We start from the raw sequence: 6,469 nt of genomic DNA on the forward strand, positions 1-6,469 counted from the left end.
ACTATTTGGCTCAGGCCAAGTCTGTTCTAGTGAACGTGGAAATAATTAAATGATACAGATGATCCTGGGGCAGTGCTTGAGCATGGTGCAACTTAATTTCTTTCTGAAGATATAGTCAGTAATTGCACAAGCATCAAACTCAGTTTACTAGTAAAAAAATAAATCAGAACAATTGAATCCCCCTCACACACACTCATGATACCTTACTGATATAAAAAAAAAAAATCAGCTACTGCAGTCATGTTTGCTTTCCGAGCAGCATTGTTTTAGAATTTATAAGGAACTGCAGTGTTACTATTACTGATACATTAAACAAAGCAAAAACACAAAGGAGCAAAGAATTACTCATGCTCATGGTACACAGATATCTAACCATGCAGAAACTACACATTAAATGATTCCAGTTAACACATTAATATGAGATAGCAAAGACCCTCAATTATTTACTCATTTCATAATCCAAATAGCTATTAACATGGTTAAAAATGGTTGATTTAAAACACAGCTCTTACTGAAGATTACTTGCTAAAACTAGTTGCCATGTCTGTTTTCAGCATAATAACCTTGATCCATTTTAGAAAGAAAATGTTCTAAGTATATTGGCAAACGTCTTTTTTCTTTTTTTTTTTTCCCCCCAGTTACTTTACTTGGAAATTTAATGGGAAATCCATATTTTAAATTTGAGAAACCCCAATTTGTGAGCAGGATTATCCCTCCAGAAAGAATAGCATATAAGTCCCTGATGAAAAAGATCCATACTAGTGGGGCTTCTAATGTAACAGTTTGGTGGTGCCCAATGTATCAACCACTCATGACACTCCATTAGTGCAGAATAAACTTTCACTATCAGTAGTAATCTTTGCAAATATATACTGTTTGGAATTCCTCATCACTTGATAATTAATGGATAGGAATGTCAAGCTGCTTGTTTTGACTAACACTACTGTTAGTCATAATTTGGTACTCCAGTAGAACTTGTAGTGATAAAGTCACCTCCTGTTGTCTGCCCAACCTGTGCTCCATCCTGAAGCATGGCAAACGTTTTGGTTCTGATCTAATAGCTATAAACACACAGGTACTCATATTTAGGTTAGCTATGATAATCCAGGCTTATATTACTAGTAGAAGGACAATGAATTTTCAAGACATCCATTCCGCCTTAGTGCAATGAGAGCATATATGAGACCTTTCAGGACTCCCTTCACTAAAATAGTTTTAATGGAAAATTCATAAAAATATATTAAACTTTCCAGTACAGAGAATTAGTGATCTTTATGACTGCATAATTTCTACTTTAGGTCAGAGTAAAATTGCCTTGTAATTTACTTTCAGCTCATGAGAAAAATAAATGTACTTGCATGTTGTTCTCCTGCCCATCTGAATACTATGGCTCCCAAGACCTCCTGAAGTCAATGCAATTTTCCCTGTTAGTTGAACATGCTTGCAATATAACATTATGGACCCTGAATTAAAACCATTGCTGAAAGTCTACTTAAAGTCTCTAGTTGTGTGTTTCTGCATATGTGTGTATGTATGATACAAGTATCTCCATAAACGAGGTAAGTTTTCTTCTATCTTTCTCAATATTGTAAAGGACATGGTTAGATAGAGGTAAGCATTTCCAAACAAAGAAGCAAATCCCACATGATCTTTCCAAGAGTTTATGATGTAGATTGCCCCTTCCATTCATACCTCATTAAAAAATCAAGAAGACAGCATAAGTTTTGGGAAATCAACTGGAGACATTGGCCTTATTCCTTGTTATGATATTGTCGAGCTAGATAAACTCTGCTATTTCCCTTTGTCATTCTGTAATTTTGTTTCATCTCCTGTCTTGTCTGTGTAGATTGTCCTGTCAGTCAAATGGAATTCCCCAGCTACCAGTCTTTTTCTAGGTAGGATAATGCAAGACATATTGCACTCCATTCTAGCATATTAAGAATGTTTATAGCTCCTGAACTAGCTCAGTGTCTGTATTTTCCATTGCTCTTCATAATGTATACATAACTTGATTTTGTCTCCTGCAGTTCTGAGCATAGGTTGGCACGGAAGCCAACCTTCTTGGGTAAAGCACTCCTGCAAAATGAATAATCTGAGAGAAAGATCCTCCAAATGCAATACATTCAATTATTTCAGTATTATGTGGTATTACCTAGCAGATGCAGTATGATCTTCACCCATCCTAGACACAGATTTTTTCTCATTTTTTCCTTATTTATTTAAGAGATTTCTATGGTGCTCATTATTAAAGTACTAAACACTTCTAACTTATTTCTATTAGAAATATGATTCTCTCTAGATCATGTTTTCAGTTCAACTAGAGGATATGTCACTCGTATTTTAGTGAATTACAGGTTACACAACTTTTCTGAACTATAGATCTCTTTCAATGCTCTTGGTGAGTACAGTATTCTCTACAGCAGACAACGAAGTGCTGAAAGAGGAAGACATCTTGTGTTGGGTTCTGTGTGGCAAGGTTTTGGTAGTGGGGGGTGGCTTCTGTGAGAAGCTGCTAGAAGCTTCCCCTGTGTCTGATAGAGCCAATGCCAGCCGGCTCCAAGATGGACCCGCCCCTGGCCAAGGCCAAGCCAATCAGCGCCTCTGTGATAACATATTTAAGAAGGAAAACAAAAGGGTTAGAAAAGCTTTTGCAACCGGAGAGAGGGGTGAGAAGATGTTAGAATCTCTGCAGACCCCACGGTCAGTGAAGAAGGAGGGGGAGGAGGTGCTCCAGACACCAGAGCAGAGATCCCCCTGCAGCCTGTGGTGAAGACCATGGTGAAGCAGGCTGTCCCCCTGCAGCCCATGGAGGAAGGATGAGGGGGTGTAGAGATTCCACCTGCAGCCCGTGGAGGACCCCACGCCGGAGCAGGTGGAGGCACCTGAAGGAGGCTGTGGCCCGTGGGAAGCCCGCGCTGGAGCAAGTTCCTGGCCGGACCGGTAGACCTGTGAAGAGGGGAGCCCACGCCAGGGCAGGTTTGCTGGCAGGACTTGTGACCCCGTGGGGGACCCCACGCTGGAGCAGTTTGCTCCTGAAGGTCTGCACCCCGTGGGAGAGACCACGCTGGAGCAGTTCATGAAGGACTGTAGCCCGTGGGAGAGGCTCCATGCTGGAGCAGGGGAACGATGAGAGGAGTCCTCCCCCTGAGGACAAAGAAGCGGCAGAGACGATGTGTGCTGAACTGACCGCAACCCCCATTCCCTGTCCCCCTGTGCCGCTGAGGGGGGAGGAGGTTGAAGCCGGGAGTGAAGTTGAGCCTGGGAAGATGGGAGGGGTGGGGGGAGGTGTTTTAAGAGTTGATTGTATTTTCTCATTGCTCTACTCTGTTTTGCCTAGTAATAAATCAGATGAATCTTCTCTGTATGTTCAGTCTGTTTTGCTCGTGACGGTAATTAGTGAGTGATCTCGACCCAAGCCTTTTGTTATACTTCTCCTTCCCGTCCCGCTGGGGGAGGGGTGAGTGAGCGGCCGCGTGGCACCCAGCTACCGGCTGGGCCTAAACCACGACACATCTTGAGAATAATTTGTTGAGGGTAAATATATTTGATCAAGTTTCTCATACTTCCAGAAGCACATTATTGCTTCTCATATGACTTTAGTCAAGCCAAGTATTTATTCTTAACTTCACAGAAATTAAATTAATAGGGCAAAAGTGTGTTTAGATAAATATTTCAATAAAATACTAAGATTGGTTCACAGGTTTTCTGATTTATCCTAATAATTAAACCATGTAATTAAGTATGATAACTCATATAGCAAATTTTGTCTTATCAGTGTGGAGCAAGTTTATCACAAGCACAAATATCTGTATTTGTGGGCTTGAATTGGTTTCAACACTTACGAATGATGTCTGAATTAACATGTCGAAGCAAAAGTGTAAAAGTAAAAGCAAAGTAACTACTTTCAATATTACACAACACTTTTTTACAGCAGATTAATATTAGTATGGATCTGGGAAGTAGATATTGGCTTTAGTAACATGCTGATACAGCTGCAGAAATCATATATTCATATTCAGAGCAGTATCGTGTGTGTTTAACTTCTAAAACAGTGAGGTTTTTATATGACTTATTTTTAAACATATGCCAAAGCTATCTAGCAAATGAAGATGAATTTGAGTAAAAATTGAAGACTGGACATATGTTAACTGCTTTACAGAACTGAAGCTCCTGATTTCCCAGCAAAAAATAATATTCTAAGTCCTGACTGCCACAAGAAAATGAACCACGTTCATTGTTACACTGAAGAATATCCATACTTACTCATTTCATAATTCATTTGGACAATTAGGTGGTTAGGCCAGTAGAAATGTGGCTTTAATTAATGTAATAACATAAACTAAAGTAAAAGGGTACATCAATAATCCATGGATTAGCAAGCTAATTAAAATTTTTAACCTCACCAGTGAAGTTTCCTGACAACTGTAGGAAAAGACATGCCTTGCAATGAAAGTACAGTAGTGTCCTAGACCACAGCCAAGTGCCCTAATCACTGGACTACAGAGTCAGGCATCAGCTTGCTCATTTTTGCCCGAAATAATGGGACTGTCTCCTCTTTTTATCCTGTGCCTGGGTGGCTAGCGCACCTTTCCCAAATGGATAAGTTCTAGATTTAAATTTCTACATTTAGTGAAGTGGATGGAAATCAGATTTAATATTTCCTAATTGACTGATCTACCCAGCTATGATACTAAAGGTATATAATGCTACCCAACTCCTCCTTGAAGACAGGCCTTTGAATGAAAGAGACTGGGATTGCCCATTTCTGTGCAGAAATGAGGTGGGTGAGGTGTGTCTTAGAATGCCTACTAAATCAGAGGCTGCTGCCATTTTATGTGATGCTCTGTTGCAATTTGCATATAGTTGGTCAGCAATAGAATTTAGATGCGAAATGGGTTATGAAAACTCTCAAAATCTGTATAGATTTGGACTTCTATATTTGTGTACCTAGAGAATATCATGGTCCAAAGTGCTGGCACCAGCAGAACGTATCTCTGTCAAGCATTTGGTATCTACGATGAAGGGCTTTTCAAGATTGCAGTGGTTTCGTTCATTGCCTAAAATATATTTAGTGCTTACTGATGATTCTTTAAATCTACACTTTTTCTCTGTTACAATGAATTGGACATAAAGTTTCCCAGCTTCAAAGACCTGCTGTGAGACTTTTGAGATCTATGGAAGAAGGAACTGTATGAAATAATATTGCTATGGAGCTTGACAGAAAATATTTGCTTCCCTCTATTAAGTAAAAACAACAAAACAGGATTATTCTTTAGAGATACCCAAAAGTTTTAAGAAAAATAACTTTTTCTATTGGCCAAAAATTGATAGCATTTTGGTCTGTAAAGAAAAATCAAAGTACTCCACAAATAGGAAAGACATTTTTTAAAAAATTGTCTTTTAACTTTTTGTCCTGTTGTGGTTTAAGCCCAGCTGGCAGCTAAGCACCACACAGCTGCTCACTCACCTCCCCCACAGTGCGATGGGGGAGAGAATCAGAAGGGTAAAAGTGAGAAAACTCGTGGGTTGAGATAAAGACAATTTAATAGGTAAAGCAAAAGCCGCGTGCACAAGCAAAGCAAAGCAAGGAATTCATTCCCCACTCCCCATCGGCAGGCAGGTGTTCAGCCATCCCCAGGAAAGCAGGGCTCTGTCACGCGTAACGGTTACTTGGGAAGATAAATGCCATCACTCCGAATGCTGCCACCCCCCCTCTCCCTCTTCCCCCAAGCTCCTTATAAACTGAGCATGATGTCAAATGGTATGGAATATCCCTTTGGTCAGTTTGGGTCACCTGTCCTGTCTGTGTCCCCTCCCAGCTCCTTGTGCACCCCCAGCCATCCCGCTGGTAGGGCAGTGTGAGAAGCAGAAAAGGCCTTGGCTCTGTGTAAGCACTGCTCAACAACAACAGGTCCATAGAACAAAAACATCTCTATATTATCAATGCTGTTTCCAGCACAAATCCAAAACATATCCCCGTACTAGCTACTATGAAGAAAATCAACTCTATCCCAGCCAAAATCAGTACACTTTTACAAATATTTTTTCTTTTTTTTTTTTTTAATCAGACTAAAGTACTTATTCCAGATTAATACAGTCACAGATAGTAACTAGAATGTAGGTAATCCGTCTTCTAACCATATATAGTGAGTTGAACTCTGCTAAGAAATATTTTCTAACATTTAATTCATGGGGGTTATTGGTGTACATTTTAAGCATTTGTGATTAAGCAGAAGCTTTAGACTTTACTAAAGCTGAAAAAAAAAAGATTTAAATTAACTTTCTTAATTTTCCTAAACATGATTTCCCAGTTACTGCACTCATAAGCAATACAACAGAGACATGTTCAATATACTTAATAAAGCCAAAGCCTCAAGTATTAATAAGCAAAGTGCAGTAGTCAGAGGCAGTCAAACCACGCATTCTAAACAGATAATTTATGAAAATGCAGGCCCTTTGTATTATTAAC

Source organism: Grus americana, chromosome 1 (genome assembly GCF_028858705.1).
Source record: "Grus americana isolate bGruAme1 chromosome 1, bGruAme1.mat, whole genome shotgun sequence".
Taxonomy (NCBI): Eukaryota; Metazoa; Chordata; class Aves; order Gruiformes; family Gruidae; genus Grus; species Grus americana.